This window comes from Gallus gallus, chromosome 2, assembly GCF_016699485.2.
Source record: "Gallus gallus isolate bGalGal1 chromosome 2, bGalGal1.mat.broiler.GRCg7b, whole genome shotgun sequence".
NCBI lineage: Eukaryota > Metazoa > Chordata > Aves > Galliformes > Phasianidae > Gallus > Gallus gallus.
The window spans coordinates 112,113,647-112,135,170 of NC_052533.1; the positions used below are offsets into that span (position 1 = coordinate 112,113,647).

At 37.5% G+C, this 21,524-nt stretch overlaps 1 long non-coding RNA gene across 1 annotated transcript in view; it reads left to right on the forward strand.

The window, feature by feature from the left end:
* LOC112531858 overlaps positions 1-6,870 on the forward strand; it is a 45,744-nt gene extending 38,874 nt beyond the window's left edge. The window contains exon 2 of the long non-coding RNA XR_003073956.3: positions 5,923-6,870. This is a non-coding gene — a long non-coding RNA (uncharacterized LOC112531858). The remainder of the gene's footprint in view (positions 1-5,922) is intronic.
* The last annotated feature ends 14,654 nt before the right edge of the window (positions 6,871-21,524 follow it).

The following is a 21,524-nucleotide window of genomic DNA, read 5'->3' on the forward strand; positions in this document are numbered from 1 at the left end:
GAAAAAACAGAAAAATCTTAGTCTAATGTTATTGATTTTTTTTAATGCATTTAGTTTTAATTTGTACCTGACAAGTTTCACTTTGCATGTGGGAACCTTCTTGTATTCAAGTAACAGCACACTTACTAGTTTCCAATACTAGTTTAATGTTTAGTACCCTCTTTCTGAGTAGATACTGTGACCAGAAGCCTAATCCTGTCTTGGTGTAGTAGAATCTTGTCTTTTTAAACTACATTCCAAGTAGCTGAATTTTTTATGTTCTACCAAGCGCTTATATACTGACTGCTCTATCCTGACTGATACAGTTACCTTCCAGAAAGATCATGTAGTCTAGTCCAACTAAAGTTCCCAAACTTGCACTGTATCACATGAATATGAAGCACACCTAGTTGTGTGGGCAATGTGTGGTACAAATTGCCCATACAATGGGAAGGTTAAGGCTGATGTTTGCCCCATTGCTATATCTGCTACAGGCTGACACCAGGCCCCCTAGGGAACAGCTGTAATTGACTCCTTATGACAATTCTCTACATCTGGAGCTGTCTCCCTTCTCTTGACTTTTGAGATGTTTTAAATACATGCCTTCGCTTCATTTCATGTGTCAGCTGTGGCAGGTGACTGCAAGGGTCAGAAAAGATGATAAGCGCTGTCACTGTTCTGTCCTGGCAGAAATTCATATAATGGAGGTCTTCCATTTGTAGTACATCTTCTGGGACTGTAATATTTTGCAAAAATCTTTAAAAAGGCTTCAAGAAGGAGACTTTATCTCCACTCGTGTGGAGCTTGGGCAATATTGCAGAGGATCGAGAAACCAAGTTCTGACCAATACACATGCCACCAAATGGCTTCTCAAGATGTATCCAGGGAAACGCTTTCACCCTGCAGTGGTTACACCTGCAGTGTGCAGGAAGACCTACTACTTGTACATGAAGAAATAAATTTAATATGGATGTAGACTAAATAGAAGCAAGAAGAGAGGCAACAGGAAGACTTAAACTACAGTTGTCCTAAGTACACAGTGAATGGCTTTTTGAACCCCACACACTCTCTCTTACTTAAAAAGTAGCTTTTTAAACATTGACAGTATTGTGTGAGACAAATACCAAAGCTAACCTGCCCTCTCCATGCCTTCCCACTGCCTGCTCCTTCTTTATCACTCTCCACTCGCGAAGGTGATTGGGATGGAGAAATCAGTGTTAAAATTACTTCTAGAAGGAGTGGGATCAACCTCCGTCTACATTTCCACATTTTACTGAAATCTTCTAACTCGTTTTCTATTGTACAATGAGAAAAAAACATTTCCAATATTAGAATGAATATGTCAAATTTGCATATTCAGGGATAATTAGCAGACCAGATAGCTGTGAGAAATGATTTTGTCTTTCATTATATCTGCGTACTGCTGCACGGTGGTAGATTACTTTTGTTAGCCTGATATAATTTTATTGCAACATTAATGATGTGTAACCTTTTTGGGGGAAAAGTTATAACCTGATATCCTGTCAGGAGAGGAAGGATAACTCATCCAACCAATGGCAGTCTGTCTTTCTGAATTAGTTGATTTCATGTTTTTATGTTGCTGTTCTTCCAGGAAGGCACTGAAAACAGTGCCATCACATTTTTTTATGTGTATAAATAGGAGATAACTTTGATCATTAAATAAAAGGAATAAGGGGATGTTCCGACCATATAACCTAGGCCACTTACGATACCAGATTCTGTAGTTATGTCAATGGTGCTTTAGCAGTGGTCCAAGAAAAATGTAGTTTGTACCTTTCTGTAAGCATTTTCTTCTGATAGGACTGAATTTCTACATAGCTCACATTAATTTCTATCAGTAGATATAGTTCCTATGACCTGGTGGCCCAAACACTAACCCTGGTGTCATCTCTGCCCTAGCTGAAAGTGTAGCCTTGTGATCTGTATCCCCTGGAAATTAATGATCTTCATCTATCAGCAAAAAATATTTTCCTAAACATATTGTGCTTTCAGGACCCTGTGAATAATTTCATAGCTATTTGGTTCCTTTGCAAACCCAGTTCTAACTTCATGCTTAAAGAAAACTGCGTACTTGCTCTATCCTCGATAAGTCATACACCCTTACTAAGGCCAACCTTCTGAGCTCACAGGAGCCCAAGAAATCAAGATCTTTTAACTTCCTTGCATCCTAATCAAATCCTAACTTGATCTAGGAAATCACTCCCATTATCTCAACCTCACAGATATATATGAATAGATTTTCCTGTGTCCTGGCTTCAGCTGACAGTGCTGAGAGCACACCAATGCACTGGTTGTTGCTGAGTGATAGGAATACACCCGGGTCCAGGCTAGGCAGCGCCATGGAGAAGAGCCACCACCATGACAGTATGGTGGCCTGGGGGTGGAGCCAGGGCAGAGGGCCTAAATTAGGCTAGGGGTTATTCCCTACCACATGGCATCATGTAGAAAGCTATAAAGCTGTGGGGGAGTTATCTGGAGTTGTGAGTTGCTGCTTAGTGTATAGGTTGGGTGGCAGTTAGTGAGGTAGTGTGTTGATAGTGGACATTGGTCAGTGATTAATAAGTAACTGCACAGTTTTTATGTACATAGTTCATATATATATAAGCTATTATTGCATTTTCTTTTTCTGTCTTAGTAAACAGTTTATTCATCTCAACCCACAAGTTGTATTTTGTTTCCAAATCTCTTCCTTACCTCACTTGGTGGGGAGTGAGCAAATGGCTGTGTGGGGCTGAGCTGCTGCTGGGTTAAAACAAAACACTCAGAAATATTTGTAGATCTACTGGAAATATGTAGCTACAAACTTTGTTCATCGATCCATTTTGCCTCAAACCCTCACCTAATGGAACGACTTAACAAAGCACTAATCAGTAAGTCATGTGACAGTAAATCTGGTGATTCTAGCCTACATCTAAACTTTCGGTCTTATAAAGATCTGTCATTATACCCAGATATTTCATCTCACCCCTTGAAAGCAAACTGCAGTCCTGTACAATACCATCAGTAAACCAAAGTCTTTTGGTGTTACGACCATGAAACCTAAAACCTGGTAGTGGCAGTTGCTCAGATCTTGTATATATATAAATAATATGTATGTGTTCCTGTCTATAGTTATACCAGACTCGATTTTCAGGAAAGGAACAGATTTAAGAGATGTATTTCCTCATGCTCATGAGCCAGAAGACTAGAATAAGAACTAGAGCCAGAAGAGAAAACCACTTAGGAGTAATTACAGGGCTGTTATGAGTTGCTAGAATTAAGTTAAAACCTGTGTTTGTGACTGCAATGCAGCCATCAAAAAGTAACAGTTTCTGTCATTAAAATGACTGCAATCTCTGCTCTGTCAAATCTTGTTCTAATTCCATCCTAGCCCCATAAGCAAGACAATTCTGCCAGATAGCTTCTTGTGTAACATTTCGCGTCAGGAGCAACACTCATCCTAGCACTGAAGAATTCTAAGGATTGGTCCACAGACTGCATTATATTTGGCACCATTTCCACCACTGTAACATCAGCATTTCAAAACTCAGTGATCCAGAGGAGCCAAAGAAAAGTCATGAAGAATTTTACTCTGCTGGCAATTAGACCTCTGGCTCTGAGGAGCATGATTGCCATGTAAATCTTAAATGACAGCTCCAGTACCAGCCCTTAAATGCTAGCTCTAGTTGTAGTTATATGATATGTGTCCATGAAGAATGGACTGCAACACTTCTGGATGTCTCAATGAGAGGAGTGAGCAAGCTTGTTTACCTGGGATTATCTTCAACTATTGCGGGATTCTACACTAAATTATCTAAATGCACATTCTCAGGTCAGAATTAGTTCTGTCATCCATATAGGCAGCCCATGGAGGCCTGTTCCTTTTGAGAAAAACACTTAGTATTTCTGTTCCTTGAATTGTTTGGGTGAGGACAGATGGTTGTGACAGACCTTGTATATTCTCCTCTTCGCAGCTTCTTCAATAGTCCGTAAACCCAATCTCCCACACCCTACAATTTGAGTTCTTGGCTTTATATCACCAAAAGTTGCTAGTTGTGCCAAATTTGGGAAGCAGAATGGTTTTTGAAATATGGAAAAGTATCCAATAGGGACCAAGTTAAAGCAATCAAATTCATTGAACGGATTATAAACCATATTTAAGGCTATTTCTCCATAGGTTAAAAGCTGGTTTGCTAATAAAAGTTTTAAATGTTTGCCACTCCTCTACCTCAGTACAGCAGTAAAAGTTCTGAAAATATTTTAGCTCGGTACTGTATTGAACAGAATAAAATCCTTCATCTCAGCCAAACTCCACTTCTCTACTAACAAAAGTCTCACATGCTATATTTATAGAGAATGTTTATTCTGTAGTGAAAATGACCATAAATCCTTACTATAGCATCAGTGCTGCCTATTGAGCTTTGTATTCTTATAAATGTTCCCATGGGAAATCTGAAGTTTGGCTCTAGTAGAGTATAGTTTTAAAATATCACAGATGGGGTGGAACCCAACATCATGTTGCTTATTACTCTGGTGATCTATCTAATGGTATTCCTTGCTGCTGAAATCTAATAAAGAAGAACATTTTTGAAATATTAGAGATTGGATTAAAGCTCCTAATTGTCTCTTTCATAACCAGGGTAGGTCCATATTGATAATTCTTTACAGTGCCATTCAGAAGACGACATCTGTTTCAGCATACATTGTGAAACTCAAATCTGTTCAGTGCAGTTTTATTCATTTGTTACTTTCCATGAACAAATGTGACTGCACATTTATTTAAATCTTTAGAAATGTGGATGAACAAACAGAAGACAAAGTAAAGTTAAACCTGAATTGGAGACATGCTGTTAAGGAAGAAACAGTTTCATCCCCAGTAGGTGGTTACTGCCCCTGCAATAACTCAGTGCAGTGACTGAGATGGTCAAACTGTGCTTCTTGCATTCATTCTCTTAAATGGACTGTTCCAAAAAGACTGCAAAAGCCCCCAGTTACTTAGTAAAAGGTCATAAGAAAGAGAGAAGAAATGCCAGGAACAGAGGCTGACCTATTCAGAATATAATCACACCTTCTTTAAAAAGACATCTACATTACAAAGGGTAGAGATCTTACTGCATACTTCCTGCTTCGCTAATGCAGCTGCTACAAGTAGAACTTTCAGAACTGAAGAGGGTGTGGTTTAGAGTTTTAGGGTTCAGACTACTTTTCTGTTTGAATTAGCGAGAGTTTATGCACTGGAGTGACGGAATTGCGTTTTCAATGTACTCAGCACATTTCTAGAATAGGTGGCAATGTTGTTGAAAGGTTTGAGGATGACAATCACAGAAATGCTGTGCGTTATTTGCTGTAGCTCCTGAGTACGAACATTTTTTATATTGCCAAGAACAGTTTTGGGAAGATCACATTTTTATGGTTTTGGTTGAATTATGACTGAAATTCAATGCCTTTTGCTGCTCAGTTCTTAAACTTTTATATTTACTAAGCTGAAAATAAAATTAATTCTGCCCCACCCCCACTTTTCTTGAGAACTGGAACAAGTGGCTGTAGGAGAAGAAATGGTTGCATACAAGCAAAGGAGAAGGTGATAAAAATGGAAAAAAGTGAAGTACTTAAGTGACAAATCTGGAATGCTTGCACATCTTGGCTCAGAGACAGAAAGCAAGGGTAGGAGAGTAGGAGCTCTGTTGCTACTTTATTAGGGATCATATCTTCTCTCAGTTGAGGAGTACAGAAAAATCCTCTCTTGTTCTGAAGTATGTGCAACTAAGGGGCAAGTATGGGATCAAAATAGGTCCAGGAGCACTTAAAGGATGAACTATATAATTTGAAGATGCATAGGCTTGAGAAAGCCTCTAGCTGAAACATAAGCCTGTAAGTCTTTTTAATGTACCAGCAAATAGTATATATATATATATCTTATTTTTTTTTCTTTTTCCACCCTAGGAATGGCCTGTTTACATCAGCAGGAAAGAGTAACTGCATGGCCTGTTGAAATAAGGAACTGCTTCTTGGAGCTGGATTGCACATCAGTGACAATCCTTATTTTACTCTAACTTTTATGAAGAGACCCTTCTTTGAAACATCAGGTCAGTTTAAAGCGAGATTTAGATACATGCCCCAAAAAGAACATCTTCATAATTGGGCAAAATGCTACGTTAATATTGTTTTAATTAGTCAGTAATTGTCAGCAGTTACTGTCACTAAGTTGATCAATATTTGGCAACAAATATCAGCCACACAAAGTTGGTGCCTCTGAAATTGCAGTGATCCCTTTCAATTTTAAAGTGCTTTCCACCCCCACCTAAATTTTATTCTGTATGTATGGAACATTGGACCTTGTAGGCTATCTGGAGGTGGAATGTAACAGGCATCTGACCTGAAAGACACTGCGTGGAATGAAAAGAAGAAAAGTGAAAGCTGGTGTTACCTCTCGAGGTTCCCTAATGTATCTACAGTGTTACCAAAAGGTTCAGGAAGTTGCATCTGTCAAGTGTGAAATTCTTAAGCTCCAGAAATGCCCATTAAGAGAATTAGGAAACACCTGGAGATTTTCATCCACCAGAACGCTCTCATCTCTTCATCATATGCAATATATGTAACCTATGCACACATTTTTTTTTCAGAAGTGTTTTATTGCCTATTTGTTCAAATGCAAATTTTATATTTTTGTCACTTTGGAGGCGTGAAAGCAATTCTTGTTCTGTATTAACAATACGTTTATTCATTTCCACTGGTATGGTTTTTGGTCTTTGAAAGTGAATGTTCTCTTGAATGAATCTATGATGACATTACATCCACTCTGTCCTATGGTTTTATAAATACGAAAATTAGATGACAGCAAAAGGTTAAAAATAGTGTAAAATGATTGAATAAATAATAATAAATAATAAAGCTTGTTTCTATTTTGCTTTAATTTGTAGCTTCATCGATCCTCAGGGCACAGATGAATTTATAACAGCTGTGGATGAGTATTCAGGGCTGGGACCTGAGTGTTGTGTTCAGAGGGATGTATTGAAAGTTAAACAAACTCAACAGAGTCATCTTAAGTACATGAATATTTCTAGTGCATTTTGCAGTTTAACAGCTTTGCTCCAAAAACAACACCATAAGGTTATACAATGAGACACTCAAACAGCCAAGGGACACAGAAACACTGTCAAAATCACTAGAGCGCAGTTACAGAGCACTTTTAATGTAACATGAGTAATTGTATATAACAATTGCCAATATCCACAAGCACTAACAATGTCTCTAGTGCAGAAGGTGAAGGCGGCTGTGGCAGACTTTAAATGATGATTATCTTTTCCAATAGTGCTTTGTTGGAAACTAGTAAGCTTGACATTTCCCTTCAGCTGCTTCTCCTTTATCTATTGCATTTGGCCTAGACCACTGGAAATGATTTAATGGTGAGAAATTTTGAAAAATTACAGTATTTTGAATATTCGTTGTTCTAGCTGGTGTTCTGTAAATTTGGTCCTGGTTTACAAATGTCTTCAGGGATTTCTTTTAACAGATAGGTTGCAATAATAGATTGCAATGCAATAAGCTGCTTGATTTTGTTTCATGTAGGAAACGAACTCAGGACATGCTTCGAGCTAGTGCAATTCAGCTCTCTGAGAGGCATTTTCCAAATGTGTTTATTAAAAAAAAAAAGAAAGAAAGAAAGAAAGAACTGGATTAGGATAGCCTCAGTTTCTAGAAGTACCACAAAGGCCTTCTGTCACTTCCTCAAAAGAATTTCTCAGGATCCCAAGCTGTAAACGGAAGAGAAAAATGAAAAGAATACTCTTACCCGGTTAACTAGCCTGCATCTTCTATAACTCAAGAAACATATGGTGATGAGGTCTTTGGTGCAGCAGAAGAATCAACCAATGGAATCCTGGGATCCTAAAATATTTGCCATAACTTTTCTGTAACTTGCAAATGTCTTGCTTTTTCTTTAAATATTGTGCTTAATTCCCACAGAAGTACATCATGTTGTCACAGGAATGTTGAGGTCTTCTGCAGAACTAGAAATAAGCCCATTCACTGGTACTGTCAGATGATGAGAAAGATAACCACTTCCCTACAGGATAGTGATGTTTGCCCACAGCTGTCGAAGCGTTGGTATATAGAGACAAATGTTCAGTACTACAGTTAGCCATGAATTATAATGACAATCATTTTGGTCAGTGATCACTTAACTGAAGGAGAGATGGAGAAGAGTTAGCTATCAATTCAGAACAAGCTAGTGTCTGAGTGATGGTGGTCCATGTGGAAAATTCAGATTTTTGTCTTAATTACAAAGCTAAGAAGTCAACCATTCCACTGCAATATTTCCTGACTAAAAATCTGGCAACTGATGGATTTCTATACCAGTTCTTTACCTTTTTTTTTACAATGATGCTTTTTAGCCATACAAAATTCATTAAGAACAAACAAACAAACAAGCAAAAAATCCAGCCAGCTTTACTTGAGTCTGAAGGAGTAAACTTTATTATGAACAAAAGTGAAAACAAACAAAAAACCTATCTGTATATGTGCTGATGCTTAAAAAATGCTCATGCAAATTGAGGACCTTGGGGGGGGGGGGGAGGGAAAGCTAGATGTTGCTCATTGTCCATTTCTTTTCTCCAGGGATAATAGATAGAGCAGCAAATAATGGTACAAATGAGGATAGAATTTTATGCTGTTTGACATAAAATACACAATGGAAAACTAATATAGTTACATCAATAAATCTTTTAAATGCAGAGAATTCCCCCACTCCAGTGTTGCATTATGAATTCAGTAGCATAACACTTTATTTGACAGTTGGTAGCAAAACTTGAACTCAGATTATTAATAACCTTTCCACAGTCTATCATTAATGTCAGTGGGTGCGGTTTAGGAGTTTTATTTTGGCAAGTGTAATATGCTAACATATTAACTGACTGCTCGTATAGTCAGAGCAGAAATGCTAGCCAGGGAAGGCATTTCACGCCAATTCTGGAGGCACTAAAAATAAACTGCTACTTACCAACTCAGACAACTTAGTAAATGTCTGAATTCTACAGCCTTTGAAGTACTACATCAACACTTACTCCACAGTTTAAGACATTCCTTTCACTAAGCATTTACATAGAAAAGGACAGTTTGGCTACAGGACATTTGGAGCAGACAAATTATGTCATTGATATCTTGTCAAGTTTAACATCCTGTGAAGGCAACTGGCGACAGTATGCTCTGCTGAAAGAGACGGGCGGCTGTAAGTGCAGCCTGTGGAGCTACTGAGTATTGACCTCGACCATTGGGCACAGATACGGTTATGCATATCTTATGTTAAGCGATGGAGTCTTTTTTTAGCTGTACATAATACATTTACTGCGGATTACAATTAGTACCATATAAGATGCTACTGTGTCAGCATGAAATGGTATACAAATTTAGCTCTTCAGCAAAAACTGTAGGCTAGATGAGCACTTGAAATTTTGTTTTGAATTAAGAAATGAGCTTAAGTATTGACTGATAAATCTGAATTTCTCTCTTCTTGGAGGACTTACACTGCTGTGCCCTTTTTGGGGTACCAGTCCCACAGGGGTGCTCAGAGTTGTCCAAGGCTCTCCTAAACCTCCAAGTGCTGCCTCATAGGAGACAGAATCAAGAAAGGGATCTTATGGTCTCTCTAAAACACATGGACCCACAGATCATTATCATCTCCTATCAGAGTTCAAGAGAATATTTTAAAAAGTGTCCTGGAAGTTGCTTGGAAGATGTAATGCAGTCGCTTCCCTTGCTTCCAAACTGAAGACTCATACCTAGGCCATCCCTGACATGTTTACTTTCACAACTTTAAATAACTTCTAATCAGGGATCACTGTGTTTCACCACTAAAGGCTGGAGCACTACTCTAAAACTGGTTGGATTTTTTTCCTAATAGATAGCACAGATGCCTCCTGGTACACATTAAGAAAATTATTCTCCTCCTAACCTCACTAGATACGAAGAATATTGATCGTTTCCTTCTTGATACGTATTAAAAGAAAAATCACTTTTGTGCTTAAACAATCATATTTTTTTCAACTTTGTTATGATTTTTAAATCCCTATCATTCTTTGCTACTTTGTACATATTGTATTCATTTTCTTTTCAAAAAAGGATGATGTGATTGCCAAATTAAAGTTGGTCTGCGTTCCCACTTTAATTTGTTGAGCCCATTTTTTTCTTGTCTTGCCCATTTCTGTCTTGTAGTCTATTCACCTGTGCTGCCTTTTCTGTAGGTAGCTTCTAAAAATTCAGAAATCTTGTTTAGACTGGTTTAAAAGCTTTACTAATATCAAGCTAAGTTAGATCTATTACTTTCCACCAACAGAAAGAAAAAAATTTCCCTCACAGGAGAAAATTTTAAAGTCTTGACATGGTAAATCCTCAAAATCTGCACTGATAGTTTCTTGTCATGTTATCCTTTCTATAATTAAAAGATATATTGTTTAAGAATAATGACAGCAGCAATGATTGTACTATATTCTAATGATTATAGACATTAGCTTCCTTTGTGTGCAACACCCTAAAACTGTTTTTATTCCCTTTTCAGAATGGTACTTTATTTTACTATCCACAGTTCCTCCTTGTGGACTCTCTTTGCACCTCTAATAATTAAAACGTTTCTTGTAATACTTTAGTATTTTAAGTATGGAACCTCTATTTAAGCTAAAGTTGTCTTTCTTCAAGCTTTTGATTTCCTTTTCTTCCTGATATCTATTCTCTTGTTTAAACTAACTGTTTTAAGAATCTTTTCATATTTCAACTTGCCTGAGCAAAATGGCAGTGAATAGTTCAGTAGCCATTTCTATTTCGTAATGTGCAGACCTGTGACATCTGAAGAACTATAAAATCACATTACATATGCAATACTATGTGAAAACAGAGCAGAAGAAGTTGTTCATCACACTCCTCTGCTGTTTAACATTAGTCCTGAATTCAGAGAAGAGTGAATGTGCAGAAAACACAAGGCCCCATCCAGTCCAACCTTGAGCATATCCAGGGATGGGGCATCCACAACCTCCTGGGCAGCCTGTGCCAGTGCCTCACCACCTACTCAATGAAAAATTTCCCCGTGGCATCCCTTATAAATCTCTCCTCTTTTAGTTTAAAACCATTTCCTCTTGTTCAATCACTATCAACTTGTGTAATAAATCGGTCTCCCTTTTGTTTTTGGTTTTTTTTTTTTTTAAGCTCCTTTTAAGTATTGGAAGGCCCAGAGCTTTCCCTTATCCAGGCTGAACAAGCCCAGTACCAAAGACACAGACAAATATATATATTTTCTCTGTACAGGGAACATGGCGTTCAGTTTAGAAGCCTTTTTTTTTTTTTTTTTTTTTTTTTTTTTTTTTCCAAAATGAAAAAGATGGCCGAAGACAGTTAGGGTGATTTTAAAGTGTTTTAAATAGTTAACATGTATGTTGTATCCTGCAGTGTTAATGTTACTAGGCTAACTCATGAAGTGACATTGCAATATATAACACAGTGCAACAGATTGTATGTATTGTGACAAATTTATTTTTCTAATACCATTCAATTTAATCACAAGTAATTTCGTCAATTTTTACAACACAACACCAAATTCTTTTCCCCGTCCCCACATCTGGCATCACCAAGTACTTTTGATCAGAACTGCATTCTAAAATGCAAAACTCCGAGTTCTCTAACACTATAGGGAAATGAAGTATTTTCATGCATTACACGCCCATTTTCAAATACATCAAACCATGCTTATTTCTTTCTTTCTGATCAGAGAATTAGAAAAAATTTTGTGTTGTGAATAACAAAGCTATGGGCATGATTGCAGTTGCAAATGTTTCTTCTGTTCTTAATCCAAAAGTTCTGTACATGTGGAATGTGTGTGTATTACTCTCAGTGGGACAAGTTACCCAAGGAACTTAAAGACAGTGATATAACTGAATGTTAAGAACTAAATTCCAAACAAAGGAGAATATTTTCCTCTTATTTTAATGCCTCTAGACCTTCCTCTGAGAACAGGAAAATTACCTAAGCATTTTCTTTTAAAGTTCTTCCTAGAGATGTATGGTTATCATACAACAAAAAGTTTTTGAGTTTTACATGTAAAAATGCTGCCCTTCCTATTCTCTCCCAAGGGATGTTGAGAAAACAGCAAGAAATACAAGATTTGGCTTCTGTGCCAAGATCCTACCACTGCATCCTATTGTGGAGGCAAAGCAAAATAGTTTAAACAATATTAGGATTCCTAAAGCTTTGGTTTCATTGGGCATGAAAAGTGCTTTTCCTAATATCTTTCCTGGAGTCTAAGAGATAAGGACACAATGTTGTATAGAGAACTTTTCAAAGGTTTGTGCTGGAATAGATTTGTATGGAACAAATCCCTCACGCCATGCTGGATGGGTTGCCAGTCAGCTTCCAGTGTGTGTGCCCAGGGCTCTTCCTCTGGTAGGCCTTATAAAAATCCCAAAGAAATGTTAAAACCACTGTTGCTTGAGACAAAAAAAGCTGCAGGGTACAAAATATAAGGAAATAAATGGAAAGAGACAGGTGAGCTATGTGGGCTTTTTGTCTTTCAATCCTGTTAATAATTTATCCAATGTGTAGATATGCCAACTGAAATAATAATAATACAGTTATTTTGGAATTAACGAAAATTCCAATTCTTAAGACTTTGAGAACTGACAGAAAGACAAGGAACAGCTAAGACTATTATTCTTGCATATAGTGCTCACTAAAAAGCAGAAAGAGTTAATCTTATCACCCTGCACATGGTTGCATTTATAAAAGATAAAAATCGCAAACAAGTAATGCACAGTTACTTGTTACATATTCTTCCCATTACAGTTGACAGGTTCATTAATCATACAGTATATTTTACTATTAGAAGCTGTAAAGAAGATCAAATCTCTTGTAATTTTTCTTCTTCTTTTCCATTTGATAAGTGTGTTGTTTCAATGTGTAGATAAAATACAGTGTCAGTCACAAACAGTCCCAAAGGAATTGCAACTCTCAAGTTAGAAAATTCATTCTTATTTACAATGTAAAATTCCATGGAAAATGCATCACTTCCTTTTTAACTTGACCATTAGATTGAGTAAAATGCATATGCCTGGGTATTCACAAAAGAAGCAATCCAGAATGAAGTGCCTGTGGATATAAGCAATATTTAAGTAATAGAAATATTGCTTACTGCATGTTGAAAGCATTAGCTATGAATAGCCCTATTCATACCATCACATTGATTCATAATTAAAGCCCTGTGAAAATTATAGAGAAAGTTGACATGTTTCACAAGCTGTTCATGGTAAATGTAGCAAATTTTACAGTTTGTTGTGACTTGCCAATAAGGAATTCTCAGAAGGAAAGATAAAGAAGTGATTCTACGCTACAGAGTTTTAGCAAGTGTGACTAACACAAATGACGACCTATGCAGAAGGCATAGACCTAGCTTTTCAAAGAAAATTACAAGAAAATTAGATTGCTTCTTTGTAGAAAGCAGTCTAACATTTCTAATGAAATACTTCTTGGTGGATGCACAACAGTAAATTCCAGTTTTATGTTTGAAGTAGGAAAGCCTCAAGAAGTAATAAAACTCAACCTTCTTACCCAAAGAAAGAAAAATATAACACTGCAATGCTGTATGCTACTGTGAAGACGTACATTGAAGTCTCACTATTCTTTTCTTTTCAAAGAGGAATTATAGTAATTTTTAGTCCTTCATCTGTGTGTGGTGCTGTAACATGCATTGGCACTCTCTGGACTGAAAATGGGACACAGGAAGGGCACAGTGCAGTGCTGACTCAAGTTATGGCAAATAGTTTTACGCAGTTTGATATATTGGCTAAACACAGTCCTGTGAACAGTGAAAAATAAGCAGCCATGCTTTCTGTTGTGATACAGGAATTTGAAAGTAGGTTTCAAGATTGACGAAAAAATCATCAATTTTGTGTGTGTGTGTGTATGTATTTGCAACTCCATTTTCAGTCAACATAAATTCATTACTTGTGAATTTTCAGAGGGAATATACTGAATTACAATCAGATATTCAATATAAATTTTTCTTCATATCTCTTTACTAGAGTTTTATAAGACCTCTCTCACCAAAGTGAAATATCCCTCTCTTCACCATCACACATTATTCATGTCATCACTTTTTCACAGTATGTGCATTTATGAACAACTATTTTCAAGGATAAAGCACAGGTAGAGTAAAATTATATCAAAAATCTCTACTGAGCACCTTGAGACCTCTAGGAATTGAAGCCAGTGACATTGAACCAGCCATTGACAGATTAGTTTCACAGACAATGACGAATATCCCACTAGCTTTCTGTTTCTGTGGCGCTCTCTCTTTTTTTCTTTTCCTAAGAAAAAAAAGATTAAAATACAATGTTTTGTTGCTTACATGCATTAACTATGTTATATATTTTATGTGCAGCCAAAGAGAATTCCTCTTCCCTCAATGCAGTCCAAACAAGACAAAAAGTTGGACACCCATGATCTAGATTGTTAGCATATGATACAATGAAGTGAGTGTGCATCAAGCTGATTTTCTGTGAGATTTTCAGAAGAATTAGGAAATGTTTGAAGATCTGTGCTCTAGGTATCTTCACAAAGGACAGAACCAGACCTGGTAGTTCTTTCTTTCTTACATTGTCCTTTGATCCCTATAAAATGAAACTGAACTTCTATCAAACTAAAAAGGAAACAAATCTGATGCTACTGACCCATCATTCAGTGGATACTTTACCACAGTGAAACACCAATACCTGGTTTAGTCTTTTTCGTATTTCACTGCAATGAAAGTAGTACTATCCTACATGGTAGTAGGCTCCTCTTTTACTCAACATTGATTTATACTCTACATATCTTTTCATTCCCTAAATTTAAAAGTATACTTTTCACATCTCACTGAATGAAATACTGCAGTTGCCATTCAGATTCTTTCTAAAATGAGAATTCATTAAAAAAATGCAATTGAAAAGACTTGTTACCTCTTTACAAAACCCCTAGAAACTATCTCTGAGACACAAGCTAGGTTAAAAAATCTGTTAGTTGATTGAATGGCTTGAAGCAGTTGTGGAGGAATATGGGATTGTTCTACTTCAGAAAATAAAATGAAATGCTGGTCACTGCTTCATAATGGGATGTTCAAAAGTTCTATAAAGCCACCTCCACAGAGTAGTTCCGGTGGTGGAAAAAGCTCAGGAAGGTTTTCAATTTGTAATTTATGGAGTCAAGATAAGTAAGTAAGTATTAGATATAACACTGCTGGTACTGCTTCATTTTTTTTTTTTTTCCTTTTACATTTGGAATTTTTGAAACGTGTTGGTAAAATAAATCGACGTTTGCTTATATGAAATGGGAATATTCAAAAGAAACCACATGTTTGTGTAAAGACATCAGAACACTTAATTATTTACTATGAAAATTAACCCTTGTTGAGGAGTTAAGGCCAAAACCAGTGTGATTTATAGAGACACATTTATAACTAAAGCTACGATCTTACCCTGGTAGTCACAGTGCTTTTGAATTAAAACTGAAATCTTGCCAATGTGTATAAGAATATATTTAATTTGCATTCAGTACAAATGAATATGTGCCATGTGCTCATGACAAATCCAATCAGCAGGTTTCTCAGCTGGTAACATAGGACTTTAGCTGTTAGAAGCTTGCATGTATGGAAGGCAAACCAGCCAATGGTTTTGACTGAGGGGAGGTGGGAAAAAGCATTTGAGCTGAAAAAGAAGTAAAAATGACTTCAACAGATGTGAGCAAAGTGGCATCTATAAATGTTAAGCAGAGAAGTGAAAAGTATCCAGGGGGGACATTTCATTGTAGTAGTGTTATAGTTTTTTATTTTTTGTACTGCAGTAATTATACCATTGATTTCAAACAAAAAGCAAGCTGTGACAAACGTCTTGAGAGTTACTCACATAAGTGAAAGCTACAAGCATTTGAATCTATGCTGGGAGAGACAACTAAAGTACAAAAAAATGGTGAGTGAGCTACTTTCTTTGAGAGAATAAGAACAAATACATCACAGAAAGTTTACTGACTTAACAGAGCTTTTTGCACTGCTAATGTTTCATTTCATGTTCTGCACAGCCCTGCTATGAAACACTACTTGAGAGCTCCTTGGGAAAAACATACCTTATGCTGGTGCTACACCTTATTTAGATCACTGAGAAAAAAAATACTTACTAAAGCTTTTTGAAAATCCAGTGAAACAGTGTTTCTCCACCATTTCCATTCAAAGGCTACTTTTGAAAAACAAAACTAAACTAAACTAAACTAAACAAAAAAACAATGACAATGATAATAGTTTTTTTTCCCAGGATGTTTCTCATGTACAAACAAACAAGAATTAAGTTATATTTGTTTTATGTACTTTTTTTTCTTGTTTTTACGATTGGGAAATATATAAATACATTTTCTAGATTTTTTTTTTCCTAGGGTACCTCTGATGAAGTTTATAACCTATAATGCGAAAGAAAAACGAGGGGACTGTCATGGATGTTGCACGTTGCGGGCACAAATTCTGGTACCCTTTTGTTCATCAGCACCTTTCATAGAATCATAGAATTACTCAGGTTGGAAAGGACCTCAAAGATCATCAAGTCCAACCGCAGCCTAACCATAGTACCCTAACTCTAACAACCCTCTACTAAATCCTATCTCTGAGCACCACATCCAAACGGCTCTTAAACACATCCAGGCATTGTGACTCAACCACCTCCCTGGGGAGCCTATTCCAGAGCTTAACAACCCTTTCTGTAAAGAAGTGTTTCCTAACATCCAACCTAAACTTACCTTGGCGCAACTTGAGGCCATTTTCCCTCGTCCTGTCACCTGTCACCAGTGAGAAGAGACCAACCCCACTCTTGCTGTAAGTACCTTTCAGATATTGGAAAAGAGCAATAAGGTCTCCCCTCAGCCTCCTCTTCCCCACACTAAACAGCCCCAGTTCCTTCAGTCTCTCCTTGTAGGACATATTCTCCAAGCCCTTCACTATCCTCGTTGCCCTTCTCTGGACCTGTTCCAGCACCTCCAGGTCTTTCTTGTACTGAGGTGCCCAAAACTGAACACAGTACTCAAGGTGAGGGCTCACTAATGATGAGTACAGGGGCAGGATGACTTCCCTAGTCCTGCTCACCACACCATTCCTGATACAAGCCAGGATGCCATTGGCCTTCTTGGCCACCTGGGCACACTGCTGGCTTATATTCAGTCAACTGTCCACCAGTACACCAACGTCCCTTTCCACCAGGCAACTTTCCAGCCACTCCTCCCCAAGCCTGTAGGGTTGCTTAGGGTAGTTGCAACCAAAATGCAGGACCCAACACTTGGCCCTACTGAAACTCATGCTGTTAACCTTGGCCCATTGATCCAGTCTATCCAGGTCCCTCTGTAGTGCCTTTCTCCCCTCTGATAGATCAAGACTCCCTCCAACTTAGTGTCATCTGCAAACTTAGTGAGGGTGCACTCAGTCCCCTCTTCAAGATCATTAATGAAGATGTTAAACAGAAGCGGCCCCACCACTGAGCCTTGGGGGACCCTGCTCATGACCTTCTGCCAACTGGATTCAACTCCACTGACCACAACTCTTTGGGCCTGGCCATCCAGCCAGTGCTTCACCCAGCAGAGCATACACCAATTCAGACCACGGGCAGCGAGCTTCTCCACAAGAATGTTATGGGGGACAACCATAACATATGGAGAAACCATCCTGAAATTTGTGACCTTTGTGCATGGGCTTCATGGTTTTTTGTTCCAGTAATAACTTACATGAGTTATTTTGAGTACTTTGGACCAACACAGTAAAATATGCTTTGTATCAATTCATATTTTGAATATGATTCTCATTGCTTTGGGAAATCTGCTGGTGCCTACTAACACTCTAATGTGCTTTTTTTTGTTTGTTTGTTTGTTTGTTTTTCTACAAGAATGTCTTTTAGAATGACAAACCAAAGAACCAGGAGCACAGTACAGTTTCTTTGCATACCAAAGTGCACTTGCAGACTATTTTTTCCCTGCCAAATACACTCATAATTATCCTTTTCCATAGTTATTTTAACTGTACCTGTTTTTACTGATGTCATTACTAACATATGCTTTACTACTGAGATCTCTATTTTTTTGTGTGTGTGAAGTCAGAGCTAAATGAACTGGTAGTTTTGGGTGTCAGTGGTAAAGAATTCTAACCTCCACAATGAAATTCTTTGAAAATGTTCTGTCAAAATCACATTTGCAATTATGACCTACATGTAAAGATCAGTGATCAGGAAAGTAGGGTTATCTACATTTCCTGTTCAAGATAGTAGTTTGATTTGCAGTACTCTTTACTAAGAGACATTCACACAGACATTTTTGAAATTTTTCTTTTCTTCTGTGAGAAAATTTACTAAAAATATCATCTGCAGGATATTGCTTTTCTTGGCTATCATAGCTTTCTAGGAAAAACAGTACTGGAGAAGGTCACTGTAAGATGCCAAGGGGCTGAACAAAAATGTTGAACTATCATTTATTTTTCAGTATATGAATTAACTGTGCAGTGTTAGTGTTTGTACTTATATATGCATACATTTATATATGTATATGTGTAGAGCTCGCATGGCAAGGTTTTGGTAGCAGGGGTGCTGCAGGGATGGCCTCTGTGAGCAAAGCCTGGCACTGGTCCATATCAGATCAGAAGCCAGCTCCAACTGCTCCAAAAGCGACCCTCCACTGCCAGAGCTGAACCGTGAGTGATACTGGGAGTGCTCTGGAAGAGCAGATTTAAGGAAGGGAAACACTGGTCCAACAGCAGCTGGGAAAGAGGGGTAAGAAATGGGAGAGAAATAGCCCTACAGCCCCCAAGGTCAGTGCAGAAGGATGGCAGAAGGGGCTCTAGGCACAGAGCAGAAGCTACCTGCAGCCCAGGAGAGGCCTATGGTGGAGTAGGTTGTTCTCCTGCAGCCCCTGGGCATCTTGCATAGAGCTCCATGTGCTGCCTGCAGAGAAACCCCATGGAGTTTAGCTGGCCATCAGTGTGAAACTACCACAGCACAAATACAGAAAAAATGCTCAGTAAATCCTCAAAAACTTCATACAAATATAAGGAACTTCCATTTATTTGAAGAAGCTCACAGATATTTTGAAGTCTTGTTCTCACTTCTAGACTAACTGAATGAAAGCACTTCTGTGTCCTGAAATGTTTGGACATCATTAAATGCAATAGTAAATACCCTTTGTGATGACTTAGTTCACCACTTCATTGTGTTTTTTTGTTTGTTTTTTTTTCTTCTGGTGTGCAATTAGTTTCTTGGAAACAGCAGGATGAAATGTTTATTTTGAAGAATACATATTAGAAGTCATGCCAGTAACAGTTTATAATACATTGCAATGTCAGGCAGAAAAAAAAACAACAAAAGCCTTATATTAAAGTTGATGGTGACAGACTTTTGAGTGTTTTCAGGGAGTCTGGTTTTTCATGTACAATTCTGCCTGTATTTCTCCTCTCTGAGCTATTTATTTTTTCCCCTACTATGTGGTCTAAAAAGATATCTTATGAATCCTAACTTATCCCTGCTGAGTTCTGCAGTCTCCTCAGCTTTGACCACAGGTGTGTTCCAGCGTTTCATTATTTGTGGAGTAGATAATAGAGGAATTGATGTGTTTGGGACATTTTTCTGTCCAGATAGGTTATCTTTTCAGCAGTTATTCTTGCAACTCAATAATCATTATTGTTCCCTATGTTTTTCTTAGAAAAGCTTACACCTAACATTTCATACATTGTCAGTTTGATAATCCTTAATCAGCTGAAACTGCTTATAAAAAAGGTACTCAAATATTTCAACGAAAAGGATGACCTTTTATAAATCCCACCATGTAAGTACTGTCTAAGACCTAGTCCCAGAGAAATAAAGCATCAATTTCAATCATTAAATGTTACCTTTTAGCTAGGGTACACAAGTTATTCATTTCAAATGTCATAATATCACCCATTTCAGAATAAGTCTTAAATGCAGATGTTTGGGGTTTTTTTTTCTTGGTAATCTCTCTCAGAAATCATTTTCTGCCAGTAATGGTGACAGTAAATTAGTGGAACAAGATTTTGCATTTTTAAAACTAAGAGATTATTCAGACTAGAATTTAGAGGTTGGTTTTCAGCTCCTGGCAAGGGAGGAATAACACAGATGCCTTAGCTATTGGTAGATGTATATCCAAAGCAACTAGAAATATGCACTGGATTCATTTTAAACACAGCGATACATTTGTTGTACCAGAGCCAAGGTGTCCTATATTATTATAAATTACCAGTACACTGTGTTAAACTTACAAGATATTCTAGTGGCCTTAAAGAAAATGATGATGCAAATGTACCTTTAGTAGAAGTTTTGTGCCCTCACTGCAAAAAAGACATTGAGGCCCTGAAGCATGTCCAGGGAAGAGCAACATAGCTGTGATGGTTCTGGAGCAAAAGTCTTACAGAAAGAGACTGAGGGAACTGGGATTGTTCAGTTTGGAGAAGAGGAGGCTCAGGGGAGACCTTATCACTCTCTACAACTCCCTGAAAAGAGGCTTTGATGAGGTGGGAGTCAACCTCTTCTCCTGAATAACAGCATTAGGACAAGATGTAATGGCCTTAAGTTGCACAAAAGGAGGTTCGGTTTGGATATTAGGATGAATTTCTTGTCAGAAAGTAGTGAGGCATTGGAATCGGTCGCTCAAGGAAATGGTGGAGTCACTGTTCCTAGTAGCATTTAAGGTAAGGTTAGAGGTAGTACTTAGGGACATGGTTTATTGGGCAATATTGGTGATAGGTTCGTGGTTGGACTAGATAATCTTAGAGGTCTTTTCCAACCTCAATGATTCTATGATTCTAAGAGATAAATATATTAACCAAGATAGTTTCTCAAATATGAATATTGCATAAACCAGGGGATCTTTAACTGTGCTATAATCACATCGGTGGCTTTAATACAGAACTTGTAAAATTGCTTGATCAATGGCTAAAAGATTTTAAGGAAAGCTGTGTGTTTTTAACTTGTGTGTACTGACCAGTTAGAACTGTGGTGCTTTGTGTACTCTAGGTGATGTTCTAGCACAATTTAGCACTACCTTACCTTATTTGTAAATTCCTGTTAAAACAATCCAAAAGAGAAACACAGCAGTCATTGTTTACAGATGTATGAAGATGTTAACATAATAATAATTTTAACTTATCGTGCCTTACAGAAATGCCAGTGGTTTTTTGTTGTTATTTGTTTTGTTTTGTTTTAATAGGGGAAAACATATTTTAACTAAGGGATAGTTTAGGCATGGGGTTAAAGAGAGTAAATTGTTCATGTAAGAGTACACGTTCAAAATCAATAGAAAGTCTATCAGAGGAATACCTTTTTGGACAAGCAACTACAAAATGAGATAGCTGTGTATGATTTCTGTGAATATGAATGAGTAATCTCCATCTTTCTTTATTCCAGTTCCATTCCAGGCTCCTACTCCCTGGAAAAATTATTGATGCCTAGACTCGCTATCAAGAGTAGTTTATAGTTCAGTAACCCAGTGGGAGGAAACAATAGCAA